A 24,834-nucleotide genomic window follows, 5' to 3' on the forward strand; every position below is an offset into this window, starting at 1 on the left:
CACCACACAAGTCGAATCACTTTTAATTATTTCTCAGTTTCAAGTAACAGTTACAGACATCTTGTGGTACGATTCAGCCACAAATGTGGACCCACGTTGTGATTCAAAGCGCTGGTTTAACATTTCATTAAACACTCAAAGACTGACGGGCGAATTCACAAAGAATGGATTGCGGCCGCTAGTGTCCGCTGAATTGTGCATCACTTACAAACGCTATATGCCCCGTCTCAAGTTCCGATTCACCGAATACTGCGCTTATTATACAGTGCAACGTGCACATAAAGTTATGAAGCTAAATTAAATATGTCATTTTTTGCTTCTGATTGAGATTATCCATGTGGCAAAGTGTAAATGCTGCCTCTCTAGGCCGAAAAATTGCAGGAGCGCAAGCTGCAGGTCCTGACCGCTTCAGTACAGAGACATTCCTCTAAACTTCAGGTAGGAATTTAAAGGTGATAGGAGGGACTCAACCTCCCAGTCTGTCAGTGCTGTTGGTGTTTTCAAACACACACTTTTAGACTGTAAAAGCAGATGGCATGATTTGAAGCAGAGGACACTCCTTATAAGTGCACTTCATTACCGCCAACATTCTGCAGACGCTGATCATTTCACTGAAACTGCATGTGGCTGATAGCGCTGATTGTGAATTGGGCTGTTCTTGCAATGAGCAATCCTTTGAGTGTAGGTCCTTTCCTCTTCTACTAAGACACATGATTGTATGCATATTTGAGAAACTCAGCTCTGCAGCGGTCAAAGAAAAGGATGCAACCCTATGTCAAGTCACTGCAAGACGTGTGCAATTTCATGTACGGTATATCTGCAGATGCATGAAATGTGCATGTACATTATGTTTGAATTATCTTTATACTTTAACAATCGAACTTTAGATTCCCAGTTTGATAGCACTCGTTCCAATCAACTCTACAGTAGACATCCTTTAAGTCCCTTACTACTACCAATGCAATCTGTGACAAGTGCCAGGTTGTTCCAAACACCTTCTCCGTTCACCAGTCTAGACACACACAGACACACACAGACACACAGACACACACACACACACACACACACACACACACACACACACACACACACACACACACACACACACACACACACACACACACACACACTGAGACCTCGTCCACCTATATGAAGTGACACTAATGGGCCGTTCCATAATCTGATCCATCCATCTATCAGTAATGGGCTGCACTATCAATCCAGCTCGGGTGGGGGAGGAAGGGGGGAGCATCACTGAGGGGTGTATCTGTAGTCACCCTCACCGTGGCAATCCCTCATAAGGTGTGTAATAACCATTTGCCGGGGTAATCTCCGCTGTGATGGGGCTGGTTCCAGCCAGCCTTGACCTCGGTGACACTGCGGCTGATGATGATGTCATTTTCTCAAATAGGGCCCTTGTCTTGAAGTGTGTGTGTGTATGTGTGCGGGCATGTTTTGTGAGATGACTGCTCATACGTAGAGGTCAAAGCTCTGATCTCATCTGTCTCTCTCAGCACGCTGATTGAATCGAATGACCAGAGAGAGATACGGAGAGAGTGTTTCAAAGGAGAGGGAGCCTGAGTGTGTGTCCCTCATTACTCTGAGGAGAATATGTAGCAGGTGTTCAGTTGATTCTCCTGTTTGTCAGCAGGAAGTAGCAGGAGGTTTCAGCTTTTCCAAGCTTCCTGTATTAATGAGTGTGTTCCTGTGAGGAGTGCCAGCAGTGCTGGACAGCTCACTCTCCACTGCGTCTTTTTCATCTCGAGAATAATGCAGAAATACAAAGACTGTCTCTTTCCTTCATTTTTCTGAGTTCACATGAATTCACCGGGTTCTTTATTGGCATGACGCAGGGACTCAGACCGTGACAAAAAATGAAATTGCTTTCATTACAGAGCGACGTATCAAAAGAACGTAAAGATTACCACTTCACATTTCCCAACTCCCTTCATATCCTTCAGTGACAACGTCACGCTGATTCCTCCTATCACCGATACTTTTTGCATTTCACTTATTATCAGCAGTAATTGCAAAGCAGCTTGTTTCCCCCAGGTTGCCTGTTGTGCCTGATTCATTGTGTTTCTCTCGCTTGAGGGTCAGGCCAGTTTCTGTTCACTGCCTTAATGAGCGAGCTTGTGCGAGGAGCACCGGGGATCCACGACCTGTTTACGCACCTTTCAGTTTGCAGAGTAGAGCCAACCCAACTTTTTAGGCTCACATCAATCTTCATAACGTAACTTCACAGTTTGCGTCAAGCTAAGCAGCATGTAATTGATGAAGGGCTCAGGTTAATTAAAATAGGTTATCTTAAAGGGATAAAAACAGAAACATTGTCAGTTTTAATGAAAGGCACTTGTAATGAAAACTCAATGAAATTGTTCTTTAACAGACAAAGGTCTCATACCTGACGACAGGGACATGACCGCGAGACAGTCATATTGTGTCATTCTATTTGTGTTGTTAAGCGTTTTTAACACATGGTTAAGGTTGGATGGGTTAGTCACAGACTTTCCTGTGTCGTGAATTTAAGTCCGTAACAAAGTTGGTTACTGAACTTTTGATTCACATGGCATACAAACAGTCCCGTGTTTGTTTATTTGACCCATCCACCACCCCAACCTTCCTGCCAATGCACAATTTGGCACTCTTACACTCTGTTGCCTTACTTCCTTGTTTGCTTTTGCCATAATTAGTACGGCCACTGGAAGTCCTTGTGTCACAAATGTAAATAGGAGTCTTTGCTTAATCAACCTATACGGCGTTTTTTTGGGGACGAATAGTTTGGAATAAAATAAGTTGAATGAGTTAACTGCTTTTAAAAAGATAAAGAAATAATGAACTCCTTAAAAATGCACGTTTGTACATCCATTTGAAAAACTACCTACTCACACCGAATATTAGAAAATGAGAATATGCTTTTAACCAAAAAGCTAATGTCATGCAGATGTGATGCAGTTCCTTTTAATTGCTTTTAGTTCATTATTTGAGAATTAATGCTTTTTACAACATGCATTAATTCTGCTGATAGGGCGTCAGATCAGAACACACTTCTCTCGTTCTGGAGGGAAAAACAACATATTTGTTGTTTAATTTGGAGGTCTTGCAAATTGAACAAGACAATAAGTTGCTGTGCTTGTAAGGGTGTACAACCCCCGCACGTTCATGTGTTTTGAGTGGGCAGACAAACAGACAAATTTTACATCACGTACTTATGACAGTTATGACAGTTGTGACAAGGCATCGCGCTGTGTTTTATTTGTGTTCATGCTTTCCCATTAATGCTAAAATTAAAATAAGCTGCATTGCGAAGGCAGCATCCTCTGCCAAAGCAGCAGAATGTTTTCACAGAACAAAGTGGATTGTTTGTGTCTTTGTCTATATATTCCTCCATCACTCCTTAATTGATCTTTAATAAGTTCACTTGTCTCTCTTCAGTTACAAGCATCAGCCCGTTTGCTCAAGTTTAGTCAGTTAGCCTGTTTTCTCTTCTCTCAGTAGGCTAAGAAGCAACTTATTCAGAGCTGCCAGTTTTCGTTTTAATCACCATGTGTGTCTTTTCTATAAATAGAAAGGAAGGAAAACAGAAAGTTTACTCAGGCTTTTATTTAATCTCTTACAGACAGAGAGTCAGATGTGGGAAGATTTATTCACACTGAGAGGAGACAACTTTGTATTTTGCTCCTAAATATGCAGAAGTTTTCACTTCTAAACTCCGTGGTTGATACTCACGATCACTAAATCCAACATTTAGCTAAAGTAGCATTATATTCTGTTGCTACGAGGTGAATGGAAAAGCTTCTATTATAATTTAAAGGGATAGTTCAGATATTTTTGAATTGTGATTGTATAAGGTGATTATCCATAGTCAGATGATGGCGGTCAGCACACCCTGATTTTGGAGAAGCTTGAGTTTCGACCATAGACTGTATAAAAAATGGACGTAGCATACCGGTCGTGGTCCGTCTCTGAACTTGATCCAATCATACTTCCCTACGGGACTCGCCATCTTGTCAAACCTCATTTCCTCTTACCAAAAAGGGCATTGATTTGACGTTGGGGGAGGGAGGTACGTCCAATTGGCTGACAAATACCTCGGAGGTTAAGTAAGGGCCAGTGGCTAGCTGTCACTCAAGAGGCCGTGCCCCTAATTATTCATAAACTTTAACCTCCAATAAAATAAAAACTAGCCTGGTACAAAAAAAATCACCCCCTCAGTTATTTCATGGAGATAAGAACCAAACATACAGCTTAGAATGTATTTTGTACCAGACCTTAAAAAGGTTTAATTAAGCTGTGAAAGATGGGGGTCAATGACAAACTGCTCTATCATGCAAACTGCCCCCAGTGGCCACTTGGAACACTGCAGTTTTTGGTACTTCCGTATTGGATCAACCAGGAAGTTGCTGTGGTGGGGGCTTGGTTTTGAAATGGAAGCTAAGCAATGTACTGCTGTGGACGGGGGCAGCAGCTAAACAAGTTAGCCATGTTAGCCACCTTTAAAAAAATATCGGTATTAGTTTAAGTGTCAAAGGACTCTGGTGGCTTTGAGAGATGATAAGATGGCTTCGGATCCCCCTGTGTAAACGTAAACAGGGCTGCGTGACAGCAAGGGAAGTGTTGACAATATTCCAAACACAGTGTACACTTAAACCGATCTATACAGTGATTTTTTTTTAGCTGCTGCCCTCGCCCACAGCGGTCAATTGCTTAGCTGCTGTGCCTGTACCGCTGGCTCCTCCAAACTGTCTATCCATCTACTGCAGATGATACACTGACTGACTGGATAAGTACCTCATACAACCCCACTTCAAAAAAAATACAGATTGTCCCTTTAAGTAAGAGATTACTGGTGAAAATAAAATGATGTGGATGAAACAAGACGTCTGCACTTTACCAGAGATATTTTTCTGCTGCAGCTTTGAATAAATTTTGTTCACCAGTGTCACGCTTCAACAGGACTTGAAGCATCAGAATGTTTTAATACTGATCTGGTGTGTGTGTGCGTGTGTGTCTGTGTGTGTGTGCACGTGTGTGTCTGCGTGTGCACGTGCGTGTGTTTGTGTCCAAGACTGGAGGTTATGGAGTGACAATGGCCACAGTGTTTCTCGCAGCAGCTGTGATCAGTTAGAGGCAGACACAGAGATATTTTGTGTGTGTGCTTTCCACTGGCGTCCATGTGGTGCCAATGTGACTGCAGGATGGTCGCACCTCACTAATCATGACATCATGGTTTCCACTGGGCCGCTTCCATCCCTCCTCGCTCTGTCTTCCACCCTCCCTCCGTCTCCCCATTCATTTCTACTGATGCTGAACTTCCTGTCTCTGTAGGGCAAAACGGCCCGCATATGCACACTGAACATTTTCTGTATTTCTTTCTTTTTCTTCCATTCTTTCTCTTCCTGCCTTTTTCTGTGTAACCTTATGCCTGCTGAAGCAAAAAGGAAAATATTTCAAGGGAAAATGAGCGAGGAAAATGAAAGACCCGGTGAAAAAAAGGAAGGACGCAGGGATTAGGGCACTCAGAGCCGGATTGGTGTCTTTTACTGCCTGGCACAGAAAACAGTGAGGCCCACCCACAGCAAAAAAGGGAATCAACACATGCCCACATTCCTCCTGAGCTTACCACACACACACATGCACACACACACACACACACACACACACACACACACACACACACACACACACTACTGACACTGTCATATAATCACACGTACTGCATGCGTGCACACATAGAGTTTAACAAACATGTTATTTTCTCTGCATTACCCCACAAGACACTGTCGAGCATCCATAATGGCTTTTTAAAAGCAGCCACTCACTGAAAAACTTCAAAATAGTATTCAAGAATAAGATACTTCATTATTACAGTACTTTCTCAAAGTAGCCAAAGGAACACAATCAAAAGGGAGGAGGAGAAGAGTCTTAGGGGCGGCACGAGATTAAAGCCAATTGAGACATTAGCCAGAGAGTAGCACAGGAATGTTCATAGGTCACACACATGCATAAGAATCACCCTCTGGGTACGGTGAACATGCACAGTAAAATGTATGAAAATATTTGGTTTTATGTGGACCAACTTGCTGGTGAAGAGACATTATTGTTTGGGTTTGGGTTTGATTGAACAGGGGGTCTCTGATATCAATACATATAATCCTGGGAGCCTGACTAGAGGATGTCCGTTAAGCAATGTGTTTAAACAATTAACATAGAACATTAAGGAAGAATTCCTTTATTCGTCCCGCAATGGGGAAATACAATTTTCACTCTATTTTTGTAATTTTACAAACACACAGGCCCGAAATACACACATGCACAAACAGGACCTATATACATGCAATTAATGGAGAGATGTTAGAGCGAGGGGGCTGCCAGTGACCAGCGCTCCGAGCAGTTGGGAGTTCAGTACCTTGCTCAACAGCACCTCGACAGTGCCCAGGAGATGAACTGGCACCTCTCCAGCCACCAGTCCACGTTCCATTCATGGTCCACACAGGGACTCGAACCAGCGACCCTCCAGTTCCAAGCCAAGTCCCCTATGGACTGAGCTACTGCCGCCCCACGTATTAATGCAAATGCATGGATATTAAATAATAATACATCTGATGCTAAAAAAACAAACCAATCGGATCCATACAACGGATTAAGTAACTCTTATGGAGTCAATCAATCAATCAAACAATCAGACTTCATTTGTATAAGTGGTGTAGACCATAAAAGCCATTAAAAAGAGACACAAGCTAATTTACAAAGGCAGTCGGAGATCAATGCACGTGATATAATAAAACGACTAAATAAAATATGTGAGATTTATAACTAGATAAAAAGACAAAGCAAGAATAAAAAGAAAACAAAACAGACGGAAAAATTGACAGGGTTAGGGTTGGGTCCTGTTGGGTCCTGGGACTGCTCCAGCGGCTCAGAGCGTAATGACTAAAAGCTGCCTCACAAGTTCTTGGTCCTGCACTTTGAAACATATTTGTGCCAGAGGACCTGAGGGGCCATGCTGGCTCTTAAACTGTGATCATGTGAGACAAATATGTGCAGGACCATGACGTTAAAGGTTTTTACAATCACTACAGACACTGACAGGCCACCAGCGTGAGTACTTTATATGGATTTAATTAAAGTAATATTTCAGTCACTTGCCTTTTGTGAGATTAAACATTTTGTTAATGTAAATTATGTACAGCCCTGATATTTGACGTCCAGGCTCTGACCGCTCGCCAGTCTGCCAATATCGTACAATAGGCTTTTTAAATAATCCAGGGAAATGGATTGGACATGTTTTTAAGTTTTCCTTTTAGTTCAAAGCAAGGTTACATGTGTCAGAATTACTTGAGAGGAAGAGTATTTATGAGGAAACTTGTCTACCTACTCCGCACACACATAACTATTGACAACTCCCCGTTTTAAGCTGACAGTTTTACATCCTACCTTACTCATGCACCCTGTCGGGCCCCTTAGGTCACATTCAAATGACGACACTGTCACTTTTGTAACTGCCGACGTTCGAGCTGATGTCTTTTTATTCCCACGCCCAGAGCTGCAAAGGAGTTACTTGGTTTGGGGGAGTGACAGCACATCAGCCCTGGGATAGTGCTCCGTCAACGGGCGGGACTCAGACAGCACCTTGGCTCTGTCATGGTGGAGGTGGTCACAGAGCAGCCTGAGGAGAATATCAAATTCAGTGACAAATCTTTCTTAACCACATTAATTCACTTCTTTGTTTGCTCATCTTTCACTCAAAAGTTCTCTTCACCCTTTCCTCGCAATCTGCAAAACTACTTTCTTCAGAACTATTGTGCTTCTCCTTCTCAGTGACAGATACAATACTTCCTAAAAGAATATCTAGATAAGCACTAGCAGGGCTGGGAAAGGCTTCATCCCAGCGCCTCAAAGCGGTGCCAGTGTGTTTTGTTTCCATGAAGACGACATTAATGTTAGCTAGGTGGCTACACAGCTAACAACACGCTTAAAGCATGTACGGTGATACAAGCACAACACTCAACAGCAAGAAGAAGAAGAAGAAGAATAAGAAGAATTCCTTTAACAGGGAAATTACATTTTTTCACTCTATTACTAAAAATGTATTATTATTATTTTTCATGTTACACACACACAGGCCCGAATTACACACACATGCACAGACAGGACCTATATACATGCAATTAACGGAGAGATGTCAGAGCGAGGGGGCTGCCAGTGACCGGCGCCCCGAGGAGTTGGGGGTTCGTTGCCTTGCTCAACAGCACCTCAGCAGTAGGAGGAGATGAACTGGCACTTCTCCAGCCACCTGTCCACGCTCCAAACATGGTCCACACAGGGACTCGAACCGGCGACCCTCCGCTTCCCACCCAAGTCACCTATGGACTGAGCTACTGCCGCCCAGTAGCCTGACAATGACTGTCAGGTCGATCCGCTCCCATAAATGACCTTTTCTGTTTTTGTAATAATAGTTTCCTGTACAGCAGCTCCCGTGATGAAACCAGTGCTTCTCCGTAAAGTTCAGTTGTTAAACCCAAAGCTTTTTGAGCGGCCACACAAAAAAGGTGGAGCACTCAGAAAAAAAGATGCTGGGTCTTGTGCCTTTTTTCTAGGTGGCTGCATGTGGTCATATGCCTCCTTCCTCCCTTGCATCACCATCCTTTTTTTTAAAATCCAAACTGTATTTGCACATCACGGAAGATCAAATAGGTGCTGTCACTATCTCTATATATCCCACTCACTCACTGATTGGCAGAGGATACTTCAAACCAATCACACAACCTCTTGGGTCACACACCTTTCTCTTTTTTCTTTTTCCTTTATACTGATACATAAATAAAGAGAAACAGGAGGGAAGGCCATAACCAAGTGGAGTGGGTGGTCAAAGAAAATGAGCAGAATGACAGGTTGCCCTCAGGGAAACGTAAAGCGAGAAGAAAAAGCAAAGAGCTGAATTTTTTTTTTAAACAAACCTGCATTTGCTTATGTTTGGAATCGTATTCAAATCTGACCCTTTGGGTGTGTTTGGTTTCCTAACTGGTTGGGTGGGTGGGTGGGTGTCAGTGCAATGCAAGGCTTCTTCAGCTTTACCACCAGCTGTGAATTGAGCTGGGTACCCTATGTATGAAACCCTTCATAGCCTCCAGTCGGGAGCTGTGGTTTACAGCCAGGCATTATCTGCAATGACGCTGTGGTAAATAAAAAAGGTGAGTAAACTATTGTATGACTCCCAGGCATAAGGCAGCAGCATAAACAAAAATCAATTACGTTTGCACAAACGCATTGATTTATAATATGCCCTTAGGCAAATCTGTCCCCCAATAACTTACTTCACCATGATGTTATTCGCTATAATGTTCCCTATGAATTCACATCATAAAGATTTTTATCATCTTGGAATAAGGTTGTTAAAGGTTGGTAAATACTATTCTGCACACATAAAAAAAGGATAGTTTGGCTTTAGTATGGTTTACACACCAGGTCCCTTTGTTGTCCCTTTTGTTGCATGGCACAATAAAACCTTTAAACTTCGTATCAGATGGAGTTGGAAACACTATAAGTTGTTAGTAAATTTAATAACGTAAGTAGAGCCCTTGAAACACAGGGGTGGGAAGTGAAAATGGTCAGTGGGCTTTGTGTGTGCGTGTGTACGCGTGTGTTACTGTGTGTGTGTGAGTGTGTGCGTGCGCGTGTACACTTCTCTGCCTAGCACTGTAACAAGATTACCAGTCATGGAGGAAGCTCTGCCTGTGTATGTTGATGGTGATGTTTGTATCCTCAGGAAAGAAGCAGGGTTCTGTGTGCTAACCTTTGCTAGCAGCTACCCCATTTCCTAACATAAATAGAACTTATACTTGTTTTCTTTGCTGTAACTGTATAGATGTCATTTTGACAGTGGGCCAATGGCTGTGTCGGGGGGTGGGATTGCAGATCTCTGACTGTACCTAACCTGGTGTTAGTTACAGATCGGACCAGTGTCTGGTTACAGCTCCTCTTTCACTCATTACACTGATGGGCTGTAACTCTAGCTCACACATAAAACACACACATGCATACACACACACACACACACACACACACACACACACACACACACACACACACACACACACACACACACACACACACACACACACGTGTGGTGTGTGCGTGTGCGCTCTTTATTAGTGTGCTTCCTGACAACAATCCCTCGGGTTTACATGATGGGCCGTAGCTCATGTGTCAATTAATTACCAGTATGTGTGTGTGTGTGTGTGTGTGTGTGTGTGTGAGTGAGTGTGTGTGAGAGTGTGTGTGTGAGTGAGTCCTGGAATTTTGAGATATGCACAAATTGTACCATGCAACACTTTGGCTTAAGTTGAATGTATTGCAAGGTACTGTTGTGTGTGTGTGTGAGAGAGAGAGAAATAGAATAAGAGAGAGACCGAATACGGTGGGATTCCTGTGTGAGTAAAGCACGACCAGAGGCAGAGAGAGATTTCATTCGTGTGTGTGTGTGTGTGTGTGTGTGTGTGTGTGTGTGTGTGTGTGTGTGTGTGTGTGTGTATGGGTGAGAGAGAGAGAGAGAGAGTGTGTGTGTGTGTGTCAGTCCTGGAATTTTGAGATATGCACTAATTGCACCATGCAACACTATGGCTTAAGAGGAATGTATGTATTATTGCGAGGTATAGTTGTATGTGTGTGTGAGAGAGAGAGAGAAATAGAGTAAGAGAGAGGACGTGTGAGTAAAGCACGGCAAGAGGAAGAGTGCGTGTGTGTGTTGGCAGTGATCAGTCCTTCAAAGCACATTCCACCGCAGAATCCCTCCTTGTCCTCTCTCTGGCCTTCCTCACTCATTCTTTCTGTAAATTCTCTCTTATCTCTTCCTCCATCTTTCTCCCTCATCCTACCTCAACTTTCAGCATCCCCCCGCTCCCCTGGTTTTCCGTCTTGTCTCTGGATTCAAACTCTTCCTCAGCTGAGTAACTGGGAGTTTGCTTTGGCAGAGTACTGCGCAGTTAGGAGGAGAATTCACTTTGTGTTTGGTTACAGAGGAGTCAGGGCTATTCCCTGGAATTAAATGAACAAATCAGATTTGAAGACAGAAACCTCCCTGTTAAATGGTGTTGACTTAAAGACTCACCCCACACGTTAACCTCTCACACCAGCCCTGAACCCCTCTTCTTAATCTGCCCCTACAGCTGTCCACACACTGTAAAATTCACAGGCATTTCAGCTGCTAAAATATGGCTTCGTGTTCAGGGAATCAGTCATTTTTGGCTAACAGGGCTGCAGGGTAGTATTTTTTTTTCTCCCCACTGTTGCTGCGTCTATTGCTATCTCTTCTACTGTGATACCAGACACACTTACTACACAGCGGTGACACCACCAGGGGAGTGTGTTATTGTCTCCCACCGTATGGCTGTTTTAAATGGCAATTTGAAGCTCCGCTGGCTCTATAATTAGCTGTGAGCTCCCACAGGAGAGGGGGAAAAAAAAAGTGGCTTATCGTCTCTCCTTTGTAATTACACATCCGAGTAGGGCGACAGACACTCACATAAGCGGACATGAGTGCAGACAGATGCACAGACATTGGAAAGGCGTGCACGTATCAGGATCTACATGCGCATATATTGTTATTTATCACCTGTGCTGCTAATACGCCAAAGCTCCTCTACCAGTCTGATTTTCCGCGGAAGGCAGTGACTTTTCTTTTTTGCATTAACAGCTGCGACAAATATGTAAAAGTGAAGATGAATGATAGCGAAGCAGGAGAGCAGACAGTCCAAAACGTGAGTGCTGCTCTTTTTCGCTTGTGTGTCTCATCCCAGTGCCGCTGTGAGGCTCTTATGTAGCAGCACATACCGAAGACATAAAGAGGACAGAGTGCGTCAGAGGCCAAAGTCATTAATCTGACCGCTCTTTGCTCTCTCTGTTCCCAAGACAAGCGAGCAGGGATGGTGAGGAGAGCTAACATGAGGGAGAGGACAATGAAATCATGTAGCAGCTGTCCCAGAGACTGTCCAGAGAGCTGTCAACTGATGATCATTGAAATCCTCACTTATTGTAGAGCTTTTTTTGTGTGTGGTTAAAATTTTATTGAATTTTAGAAAGACATAGAAATATAAACGGACATAAAACAAGGAGTAAAGGACAATACACGCCCATAAAACTAAAAACAGCAAACTAACAAGCAAATAACACAATTAACTCGACAAAAGAGAACACTCACAATGCAAGTAAAATAAAAATAGCTGTGTCATTGCTGTGCCATCATCAGGGCACTTGGGATCCTGTTTAGTCTTAACCCCATAAAGTCAAGAGAGCGTCCAATACATTCAGTTCATAATCTTAAATTTCATTAATCACATGATGTGCACTTTATATTCCTTAGGTCTTGGCCCATTCTTTTTACTGTAAATTGGTGAGCTATCTTCACGTGTAGCAAAGTTAGCCAGGTGTTTGCTAATGGGTCAGCCAAATGAAATTATTTCATACCTACTTGCTATGTTAGTTAGCTGATGTGGTGTTTCAATATTAATATAGTCTTTGTTTTAATCCTTATTGTCATGAACAGTTCAGGTAAAACACAAAAAGGTGGACCCAATGCAGACACAGACAAAAAGGTAAAGTACAAAGTAAACGTTTAATATAATAAACGGACAAACGTAAAAAACACTACCGATATACAAACATAAAGACTAACTAAACGAACACGGGAATACAGGAACAGGAAGACGACGGAAGATCAGGAGACGGACGGGAACAAGGGAAACTACGGAGAAAACAGAAAACAAACACGATTAATCAAATTACTACGGGGAGCGTGAAAACCACAACGAGAAAGGGGATGCCAGTCCGGGGGGAATAGTTTTACCAAGATAGGGTCGATGACGGTCCGGCGCTGCATGCCTGTCAGCTTCAGGTATTTAAGGTGTAGAGGTAATCAGCATAACAGGCTGCAGCTTTGGGGAACGCCTACCGGACCTACACAGAGATGAGGGAGAGAACATGCAGGGAAACACAGACAGGGGGAGACAAACTCACACATAACGGAAGAGAGGAGGGTACTGACAGAACCAGATCATGACACTTATATTTATATTTTTGTTAATTCTGTGTGCTGTTTATATTTTAGTGCTTCACAAAACAAACTTTAATATCAGGAGACGGCACTTTATGTGCTCTCCACTGATTTTACATGCACTGGTCAGTTTACCTAGCCTATGAAAACGGTTCGTGTAACGTCGTCCGTACCTCTGGACTCAACATTAAACACGAATGACGTTCGAAAGGCACACCAGCAAGGGTCAACTGAAACGATACTCTTGTGTCTTATTATGGCAAAAATGTAGGATCTAGTGCTTTTTGAGCTGTATTCATACTGGAGAATAAAAATCAGTCTATCTCAGCTCATGCTGCTCTGTTCTTTTTTTTATCTGTCTCTCGGGAGTCCTGAACTTTATGGGTGTACAATACTAAATCACGTGCCTATGCTTTTAAGTCATTACTGGGCCATAAAAGTATGGCACAATATATTTTTTTTTCATTGTAGTGGCTGCCAACCAAGTCGATCTGGATCGGATCACTGCCATTTTCTACTGTGTAATGTCCGTATAAATAACATGCATTTTAATTGTCTAGACAAATGTAATCTCCAACTTTTCCCTCATCGTGCGCTCCCAGGTGGCCTATGGGCAGTACTAATGTCCACGTGACCATGACCTAATGTTCCAACTGTCCCGTTTACAGCAAGTGTAAAATGAATGGCAGGTATCCTGGCATGTGGAGGTGCGTGTGATATCTTAAGAAGCCCTGGTGTTTCCTGCAGAAACAGTTACTTTATCTTAAACGATTCTGTCTGTTGATCACTGCAGTCCCATTGAGCTGATTCTCCCGAGGACAGCACAAGTGATCACCGGTGATCTGTGTGTCACTGTTGGTTTCCTATAGCTTTTATCTCATTCAAGGCCAACTCTGGACAAAGAGACAAGAGGAGAACGAGGTAACGGGAACGAAAGCTTCCGGTCAAAACTTGAGTGTGAAAGCTTCTGTGTCGGATAGAGATTAATGGGTGACTTTTTTTTATACAGACTTCTTTTGCATTCCTTATTATCCTACCAGCCCGAATTAATAATTCATGCCTCTTCGGTCTTTTTAATTGCCTTTTTCTTAATGTATCACCTCAGAAACTAACTGGAGTAAAACAAATATTAAACTAAAAGTTAAACTGCTAACACATGCAGCCTGAGGCTCACTGTGAACTACCATAGTTAGCATAGTGTGTGTTTGTGTGTGTGTATGTGTGAACAGATGTGTTAAGCTTCTAAGGTAAGCCTGTCCAAAAGGTGTCACTCTCAAGAGAGAGACATTCATCATTCGTTCAGTAGACGTTCACCCTGTGACCGAGCTGTGACATTGTTTTCTTTATTTAGTTCATTCAGGCCAGCAGCTGATAATTTATACACGCTACCCCTTTAATAATGAGTTGTCGTCTTCTCGAGGTGGGGCAGGCTCTTGTTTAGTCTCACACACACACACACACACACACAAAACGCTCAGTCAACATTGGGGTCTTGACTGCTCTTTGTCAAAGTCAACACACACACACACACACACACACCCTGAGGGAGTGGCATTGATGAAGTATCCCTTCCTCCTGGTGTTTGCTCCAGTCAGGCTGATCCGAAACAGAATTGCGTGTGTGCACATATCAACTTTTGTGTGTAGCATCTATTGGAATTTCATCCTTGAAATTTTTTTGCTTTTCTTGTCTTTTTAAAATCCATAGTCCTTTGTTTACCTTGAAGACAGCAGTACAGTGGCCCTCAAGGCCCACACCTCTCTGCTCTTGACAAATTGAGCTACTTTAGCAGTAGTTTCACTACTCACTGCAGGGCACACACACACACATACGGATTTACACTCCCACCTACACAGGCTGCGCTATACACAAGTGTGTTCTGCTTGGTCGCTCATGTGTGTCAGCTGAACTGGTACATCAGGGGGGGGGGGGCAGGAGAGAGAGAGTGTGACTAGTTGAAGAGAGAGTGGGATGAGAGGGACAGATGGATGGAGAGAGGGGGAGAGAAACAAAAGAGAAATGCAATTGTTCCCAAAGCTCTGAGGAGTGGCTGAGAAGCAACAGTGGAGCCAAATCAGATACTGGGAGGGAAGCGAAATGCTATGTAGATGCAAATAGAGACTCACACACAGGCACACACGCACACACACACAGGCACACACGCACACACACACACACACACACACACGCACAAACACACTCACACACGCACAAACACACACACACACACACACACACACACTCACTCACTCACATGCGTATCATCCATAGAGCTCGAGAGATAAAGATTTCTCACTTGAAGGCCTCACTTGACGTCATCTCAGAGATGTCAAGATAAAAGTATCGTGGTTGGAGTGTTAAAACAAGGGCCAGCAGTTATATTTCAGTGAAGAAATGCATCTTCATTCCCTAAGCTCTGTTTCACCTTGATGCCCTCAGTCCAACAGGCCACACTGGGCATCTCCAAACATGTAAAAAGACCGAAAAGTCACAGAATTTAGCAGAAATCTGTTCACCAGAACCACAGCAATGAATAGTCCTTCCTTATATCTTAAAGGTTATTAAATGGGAATTTTGATGTTTTTCAACCTTGACCCTATTTCACTATGTAATTGTGTCTAAGTGCCTAATGGAGCAACATTTTTTGAAATTGGTCCAAAATAGAGTGAGAGCCCTGTAGCCAGGAACCAGGCTGCAATGTAATCCAATGGGGCAATTACACACCATTAGTGTATGTTAACTAAAAATACTTGCTTTTGCCACCGGCTTGAGTGTTAGTATATAATTTTGTTTACAACAAAAGCAACAAAACCACTACAGATCTTTATAGCATATAGTATGTAATAGATTTCAACCATACACAGTCTCAAGAGGAGGATGAAGTTTGCTAAGTTGCAATGGAGATGGATCTGTTGACATGACAAGTTTTATCCATAGTTCTTTTATGGCTTCCATACCGGCTTACAAATGAAGAATGAAAGTTCTTTGTTGACCTTGGAAAATAGTATATTGATAAAACAATCCCAATTCAAGCACCACTTACTAGCTAGTAAGCCCAGACTGACAGCCTTTGAAGTGCCGCTGTCAGAGATACTATAATGTTGATTAAGAAAGAAATGATGGGGCACATAAGAAAAACAGAAAGAAAAGCAAAAACAAGAGCCCTCAGTCACATCATATCCAAATATAAAAAGTCACCAGTAATTCACCATTATGGGCCTTTTTGGCAAAAAAGTCATCCTCAGCTAACCATGCCTGGAGATGCCAGTCAGTCACTTAGAAGGTGAGACATTGTGGTTTGGAGATGAGCTCCAGTGACTGTACACAGCACTCCGTCCTCACAGTGAAAGACACTGACTTTACAAACCCTTCAAACTGTTATACCATAGAGTAACAGGTTAACTGGCCAACATCACTCTCTGTAGGGACGATATGAGGCTCTGGACTGGCCAAAATGCTGCTATTACAAGCTGACAAAGTTTTTTTATTAATGAGTGACATATTTTAGCCATTTTACAAGCATCGCTATACACATACATGGATGTGCCTAGGACGTGCTTATAATTACAATCTACCTAACCCACATCTCCCCTGCGGGTCCTAGATTTCCATACCAGCAACCACACCATTACAAGACATTCTGCAGAATTGTGTGGATGTCATTAGCTCTGCTTTGGCCTCAGCCTGCAGGATCTGCCTCGGGGAAGAATGCGGGGCTGCTGTTGTAGACCACAGCCAGACCGAGGTATGTCAGAAGCATTTCTCAGGGGCGGCATGGCAGAGTGGGACAGGAGAAGACGAGGGAAGAGTAACCTCACAAAACCTTAGCTAGTCAATTCATCTCATCTTGAACTGCCAACGGTCTGAGGCAATTTCAATGCAAATCAATTCGTTCTAAGATTATGAATGAGGCAGCCGTACTTTTTTGATACCACTTGAGTGATCTGCATTATTCTGCCTTGTTTGACACTTGTTACTGAAATGAGTGAGACAGCATTCAATTAAGAGCTCTCTTTTGGACCCTCTCTGGCAGAGTTCTCACTTGTTTTAAAGGAAAAAGACTTAATATCAGGCTAAATGACTAAGAATGACAGGCATTTTTTGCAGTGCAAAAGCAGGGGGTGGAAGATGGATGTGAGTGGATGAGAGAAGGAAGGAAGGAGGATTAGAACGAGCAAGTGCAATGAAATTATGACAGCTTATAGATGAAGTTAACAAGAGGGACCGAAAAGAAGAGATGAGAGATGGATGAAAGATGGAGAGTGAAGAAGCACACGGTCGTTCCAGGGACTGGTTACAGTTTGTGGTTATGATAGGAGCAGGCAGAGGAGGCAAGATGTGTGTATGTGTGTGTGTGTGTGACTGGAAGTGTGAGAGCAGCGCTAAGGAGAAACTTAAGTCCATCACGCTTGTGAAAGATTAAAGAGGCCTTACACCCTAAACACACACACACATACAATCATGCCAGCCCAACTGACAGCAGAAAAAGTACTGTGCCCTGTCTTTCTGTCAAGAAGGGTGGTACAGATGCAGCGCTGGTGAAGGGAGCTGCGTGCACGAGTGTGCTTATCTGTGTGCTCCTGACTTGAATAGAAAGAGACGTCTTCTGTTAGTGTCTTCTGGTTATAAAGTGACATTTTGTAGCACATATTCCCCACTAGGAATGTTAGTCAAAGGCATACAGTGACATTTTGAGGCTCCCAGTGCCCTGCAGTTTCAGTGAGGAATCCTTCAGTGCTAATAGTGCTAATAAAGCAGGCCAGGGGCCTGGGGAAGAGAAATAACAGTATAATTCAAGCTGTTGTCAAGTTATACCGTTGAGATTGTTTCTTAGTGTGAGTGTATCTAATTGGTCTTGTTGCTTTAGCCCTTGTCACATTCTGGCAAACAAAGGCAGCTGAAAGTGGGAATGCTACACAGCTGCTTCTGGAAGTCTAACATATCAGCTGCTACAAAAACAGTTTATATTTGATTCACTTACAGTGAAAATCAGTTTCTTACTTACTTTTTGTAACTTAGGACATTACTCCTATTGCTTACAACATTATTTTACACCCCTAACTTTACAGAGATCCGTATACACACACCCAATTTGTAATACTGCAGATGTAAGGGATTTCATCAGTAGGCCATAATCATTGTCGTACCTTATATGGCGATAAATATCCTTTCCCTTTTTTAAGAGTGTTGAGTGTGGTGGACAGTAGATGCCACATAGAAGTGGTGTACATCCTCTGATGTATGGGAAATCTGAAGATTCATTTGAGGTGCGACTCAGCACTTTGTGTCAATTTTTTTTCAGTCATGAAACAGACATTTTAAGTCAATGAATAATTCAATTAATACATTTCTATAGTATTGCATTGATTTGGTGATTGGATGGTGAGCACTTCTGTGTAAACTGCTAAGAAACTCCTTCATTGTCAATATACTGTATGTAGGAACACCATCCTCTGAATGGTCTCTAGTTTGTGGTTTTAAAGTTTCATGAGGCTGTGATTACACTAAAGTTCCCAACAGCTCATTTCATACAGTGAGCTCAATTTTGGGGTCTAACATCGTCACACATGAATATAGTTGGGCTCATTAAATCCACAGGAGTATCAGCTTCCCGGTCCAGACCCAATGTATGCTACTCCAAGACTGTTTAGGGAACCCAGAATGCAGAAATATTCAAATACACCAGTAGTTTAGCAGCTTTCCCAACAAGTTAGCATGACAGGTCTGGTACCAATGGATTCCTTATATCTTCTTGTTTCGTTCGATACTGTACTAGTAGTATCACACAGTAATAGTCAGCAGGGACCCTGGTGGGTCAGTGTAATCAAAGGGGTTTAAGGATATCCTCAAAGCAATTTCAGTCAAAAGCAACTGGACTGCACTAACGAAGTCGAAACCAACTTCCCACCACCGACTGCCAATCTAACGACAGCCATTGGCACTTGGAGCACAAAGGGTCTCAGTGACATCATTGTTGTGAGAGGTTAAATACCAGGATCTCTACACCAGAACTGACTGAAGACTCTTGGATGAGAGGTGAAACGTCTTCCTAGAAAAATAACCAAGTCCTGTTGCTTTTGACTGAAATTGCTTTGAGGATAACGACGACCTGGACAAATGAGAACATTCACAGGTTTAAGGATATATTTTTTTTTAAATGTGCACAGATTTGGCTTCTTTTAAAGTTTGTGGTGGCTCTTCTGAAGCGGGAAAGCAATGCAAAGCATTCATGTTTTATGTCTTGCTAATGCAGTGTTCTAAGGTAACTCTAAAAGACGGCACTGGATTCTAAATGTGTATGATTGCAATAAAGCATATTTGTTATCGATAACTAATCAACCATTGAACTGAACTATGACAGGAAATGTGTTCATTGACTTTACCAAGCTGGAAGTGTTGTCCTCTTTAAACAGAGCCAACTATTGTTAGCTGTTAGGAAAACGGCTTCATAGTGGCATGTTGTCACCGGCCAGCTGTCTACCTGTCACTCTGTCTGTGTGTGTGTGTGTGTGTGTGTGTGTGTGTGTGTGTGTGTGTGTGTGTGTGTGTGTGTGTGTGTGTGTGTGTGTGTGTGTGTGTGTGTGTGTGTGTGTGTGTGTGTGTGTGTGTGTGTGTGTGTGTGTGTGTGTGTGTGTGTGTGTGTGTGTGTGTGTGTGTGTGTGTGTGTGTGTGTGTGTGTGTGTGTGTGTGAGTCACCTGGGGCCAGCCTCCTGTTGTGAGAGCAGCGGTGCGACAAAAGAACGATGATTAATTTCACTCAGAGTAACCTGTCTAGCTGATGTGGCTCTACCAAACCGTGTGTGCTAGAGCTGCAGACTGTGTAGTCAGCAGGTGTGCTGTGATACTTTGGATGCCCTCCAGTCAGGGTCAGACACACACACACTCACATACACATTCACTGACATGACTACCTTATAAATGCCCACCAACCCACAGTGACACTCTCTCACTCACTCACTCTCTCTCTTTCTCTCTCTCTCTCTCTCTCTCTCTCTCTCTCTCTCTCTCTCTCTCTCTCTCTCTCTCTCTCTCTCTCTCTCTCTCTCTCTCTCTCTCTCTCTCTCTCTCCATGTACTCACCCCTTCTTTACCAACTGGTATTAAATTGAAAGTCCTTTTTGAGATGTGTGCATGTGTGTGCGTGCGTGCATGAGTGCGTGCGTGCATGAGTGCGTGCGTGCATACGCATTAAAAACCAAATAAAACTCAAATTTGCAGGATTAAGGACCTTAAAATTAAATATATATTTTATTTTTGTTATTTATACATGACCAGAAACCGAAGTCCACACTAGGTTGATGTGTCATGACAGTCCACTGTCGACAATGTATACATGTATGTGCTGCACATGCACAGACCCTCCTTTAGACAGATGAGACTGAAATCAATTTCATTAAGGGTCATGACTACAATAAGGAGCTGTTAATACACACACAGTGTTACACACGCACACACATCACTGTGGATTTCATTAAGGAAGTGGCTTTTCCCCTCCCTCGGTTCCCTCCATCATCAAAGAGCTACTTGAACATTTGGGACACTGAGTCATCACTCGTCCTCACCGGACATTTGTAACATTGGTTTCAGTGAGAAACGCTAACAAGGTTAACAACCTTCTCCTATCTTCCTTTCTTTTTCCTCTCTTTATCCACTTCTTCTCCTCTTCATCATCACTCCCTTTGTCCTACCGTGTAATTAACTAGATGTTTAACTGCTGAGGCTGGACAGGGCACTGCTGTGTACGGACACACAGACACACACACACACACGCACACGCACACGCACACGCACACCCACACACACACACTCACACTCACACTCACACACACACACACACACACACACACACACACACACACACACACACACACACACTCAGTAGGAGAAAGAGGTCTGTGGGTAAAGGGACAAGTGAGTTTCCTTTACCTGAATGTATTATGAAGTGGAGAAAAGAAGAAGTGAGGACAAAAAGGAGAAACCTTAAGAAAGAAAGAAAATAAAAAGGGGAACCGGGTGAAGAGGTGATGTAGGAGATGAAATGAAGGGAAGAGGTTAATGAGAAAATAAATAGAAAGGATGCAGGTGAGACGGGGGAGACAAATGAAAGAGAGCTGGGATAAAATCCAAGTGCAAAATTGGAAAATGAACAAAAAACAATTCATCATATGGCATCCATAAATACATGCCAAAATGAAATATGAAAGAGAGAAAGTGAAGGGAGGAAGAATGTATGGGCGAAAGGAAGTCAAAGAAAGGCATTGGGATGGAAGGAATCAAGGGTGGATTATGAAGAAGAGAAGAGGTAGCATGTGCTTTTGTTTTCCCAGTCTACCTGACCCAAAGGAGCGACCGGTGGGTGAACCCAGCTCCGTATCAATCACTGCACCGCTCCAGCCAAACCTCATTATGTTCACTTTTATAACCTTGTCTTCCTCTACACACTTCGGTGCTCACACACAAAGAATCGCCCCTCTATATTCCACCACGCCTCCTACAGTATCTTCATCCCACCTCATCCATCTCCACTATCATCATCATCAACTTTTGCCTTTGTCCCAGACCGGGCCGCCCGGCCATGACAAAACAAGGAGATGCACACATGATACAATTAACTAATTATTTATTTAAGGAAAAGTAACTTAAAAAGTAAACTAATCATGGCGTGTGTCGTGAGTGGAATCAGTGATGTAGGTGAATGCATGAGTTGAGAAGTGTGTGTGTGTAATGTTGTAAGAAGGATGTACAGAAACCCAAACACCAAACAAAAGCTAAACAAGGTGTCCCTGGGAGGAGAGCCATACTGAATGAGCTCCAGGAGAGAGTTAAGAGCACCCAGACTCTCACGGCCCAGGTGATGCCAACGCTGCTGACGTCCCTGCTGATGTCAGAGGGAGAGAGAGAGAGAGCAGGGAGCGTCGTCACACCAACTTTTGTCCATGAGTGCATCTTCGGCGTGCTACAAAACAATCCTGCAGGTCGGCGTGCTGTTTGGCCATGAAAACTGGATTGGTTGAAGTCAGATGTCTGAGAGGACTACTTTACATGTTTGAATGGTGGTAAATGCTTAAAGGTTGTAAAATGTCCCGTCCAAAAATAAGACTAAACATTCATTCATCTCTGTTGAAATACCCATTATTGAAAGAAAGAAGAAAAACATCAATAAATGGTACATGGACTTGTACTTATTTAGCACCTTTCTACTCTTCTGACTACTCAAGGCACTCTCACAGTGTTTGTCACATTCACCCATTCACACAGACATTCACACTGATGGCAGTGGACATCTACATACCATCTAATGTAACCATTCACATCACATTTACACACCCGTGGGGAGCAATTCGGGGTTCAGTGTCATGCCCAAGGACACTTCGACATGTGGACCGGGGGGTGGGGGGGTGGGGATTGAACCGCCAATCTCTCAAATGGAGGACGACCCACTCACTGAGCCACAGTCGCCCCACAATAGAACAACTGATTCCAAACCTTTGAACTGTGATGTACATAATCAGCATTAGTCCCAGTAATACTGTATTTGAAGTCATGTTTAAGTCAACTATTCATATAAACATCAGTTTCTCCTAGTTTGAAAAGACCACATGCCAACTGTGATATGAACGTTCACTTTCCTACTCTCCGTCTTTCCTTTTGACTTCTTTTATGTTCTATTATGCTCCTGAAAACGGCATCCTTGTCAGACAACTCAATAAGCTAGTGTAGAATCTCGACAAGAGAACTGACAGAAAGAAAATGACAATCTTAGATCTTTGGAATTAGATCTCTAGTCGCAATGTGGAACAAAGGTGGAAGTACATTGACATTGTTATTGGGTCGTTTGGTCGTGAGCAGTGACGAACAACAAACTTGTTGGCACATGGCTTTGTAAGTGTGAGTGTGTACACCTGTAGACCTCGGTGTGTGTGTGTGTGTGTGTGTGTTTGTGTGTGTGTGTGTGTGAGAGAGGGTCACAGTGTCCTTGATAATATCAGCGTTGGCTTGGTAATGAGCTTAATCCCTGGAGGATAGAGGCGACAGGGAGGTCCTGGGGGGGGGGGGGGGGGGGGGACAGGATGGTAAAGAAAGGGCAAAAATTCTCCAAAGTTGGAGTGGAGGCTGCAAACGCATCAGGAAGAGTCACCTTTAGCTTCCATCCTGATCCACACTTTCTGTTGTGTTGTCTCCGTAGTTGCGTGGCTGAAGGTGGCCTAGAGAGACCGTCAACTGAAAGGTCAAAGACATGATGCACGACTTATTGCACTGTCCTTAAGCAAGACACGCAACCTGTTCCTGCTTCCTCAATATACATCACCCGGGAAAAGAGCATTAGCTTAGTGCCTGGAATATAAATGGTGCGCCCTGTTCTCTTCTTTTGAAGTGACTGAATTGATGTCATTTTAGCCAACATATATTACATATAAACAATGTGTTTTGAAACTAATTGATTGGTGAATCATTTGAGTGCAAATAGCTGCAATTAATGTTCCGTGCACTCATCGTAGAGTGGCCCCGCTGAGCGAGATAAAAAATACCTATTATTGTCTGGCTCTGAAGAGGTAAACTAATCAGTAAAAAAAAAAACTGTCTGTTTTAATGACTCATAAGCTGTCAGTAACATCAAAGTGGGATCCTTTAGGGTTTTAAAAGCATATTTAATAAGCGCCTTTTAAAACAGGTAGACACTGCTTTTAGAGCTGTCTCTTTCATCTTATAGCCGGGGTTCTCTGCTAATAAGTTCCAGAAAGGAAGAAACTGGACAGATGGAAACATAAAAAAGTTCCAGATGCCCCAGTGTCGCCCCTTTTTTTCCACTTTTATGGCTTTGAATTTAGTGAAAACAGAGTACACAAAGAGAAGAAGTGGAATGTATGAAGCTGGTCCCTGCAGGGGTTTCAGCTAAGTAAATAGGTGACATTTATCGGAAACCCTTATAATACGATGCTGAAGCCTCCCCACTGGCTGCCAATGCACAGTCTGCAGCATTTTAATGTAGATTCTAAGAAAAGCACATGAAAAAAAGTGGATTATTGGAGGGTTAATCAAAGTTTCTCACCCCTAAGTGCTGCCACTTCCTCAGCGAGAAGTCTGTTTGGGCACACTAACTTCCAAAGGTCACAGAAGGAGAGCAGAAACCTGCAGGCTAGTAGACTAGATGAGAATCTACAGTCACCTCCTCCAGTCTGCAGTCCCCTCTGTGCCAGCTGACCTGAATCCCACTCTAACTACCCTCTGCCCCGAGCTGTAGGCCAGAGCTTGCTTCTTGCTCTTATTTCCCCCTCGCTCCGCCACAGTCCTTCACTTATCACAAGTGATACGGCCGCACGGAAATGAAGTAGTTTAAGAATGATCAAATAAAGTTTGTTTTTTCTTCTGTGTGTGTGTGTGTGTGTGTGTGTGTGTGTGTGTGTGTGTGTGTAAGTGAATGTAAGTGTGAGTTCTTTGGACAGTAATAACCACCAATACGCCGCTGCAATACACACGTATACACCTATTTTTGCCCTATATCAGGTTTTCCAAGAAGATTTAGACCCGTCTATCCTGCTAAAAGACGGAAAACACATGGTGATGCTCCAAGAACATATTTAATTACCAACAAGTGATATACTCATGGTAGCATTATCTAGAGTGCAGACTATATGTTTGCGTCTTAGAATGTGTCCCTCTGTCTAGCTCTTCAAAGCAGTCAAAGCACCTGACTTTTAACCAAAGCTGGTTCCTCCTCTTAAGCAACGAAAGCCCATACAGTGATGACAATTTGTCTGCTAATGAACCTTCTGTTCAGAAAAA

The 24,834-nt window shown here is 43.1% G+C and overlaps 1 protein-coding gene across 1 annotated transcript in view; it reads left to right on the plus strand.

The window, feature by feature from the left end:
* LOC310951185 (plexin-A1-like) overlaps window positions 1–24,834 on the plus strand; it is a 264,511-nt gene that overhangs the window by 100,318 nt on the left and 139,359 nt on the right. The gene's annotated exons all lie outside the window — the stretch shown is intronic.

The sequence above is a fragment of the Echiichthys vipera genome (genome assembly GCF_963691815.1).
Source record: "Echiichthys vipera genome assembly, chromosome: 9".
Lineage (NCBI taxonomy): Eukaryota > Metazoa > Chordata > Actinopteri > Perciformes > Trachinidae > Echiichthys > Echiichthys vipera.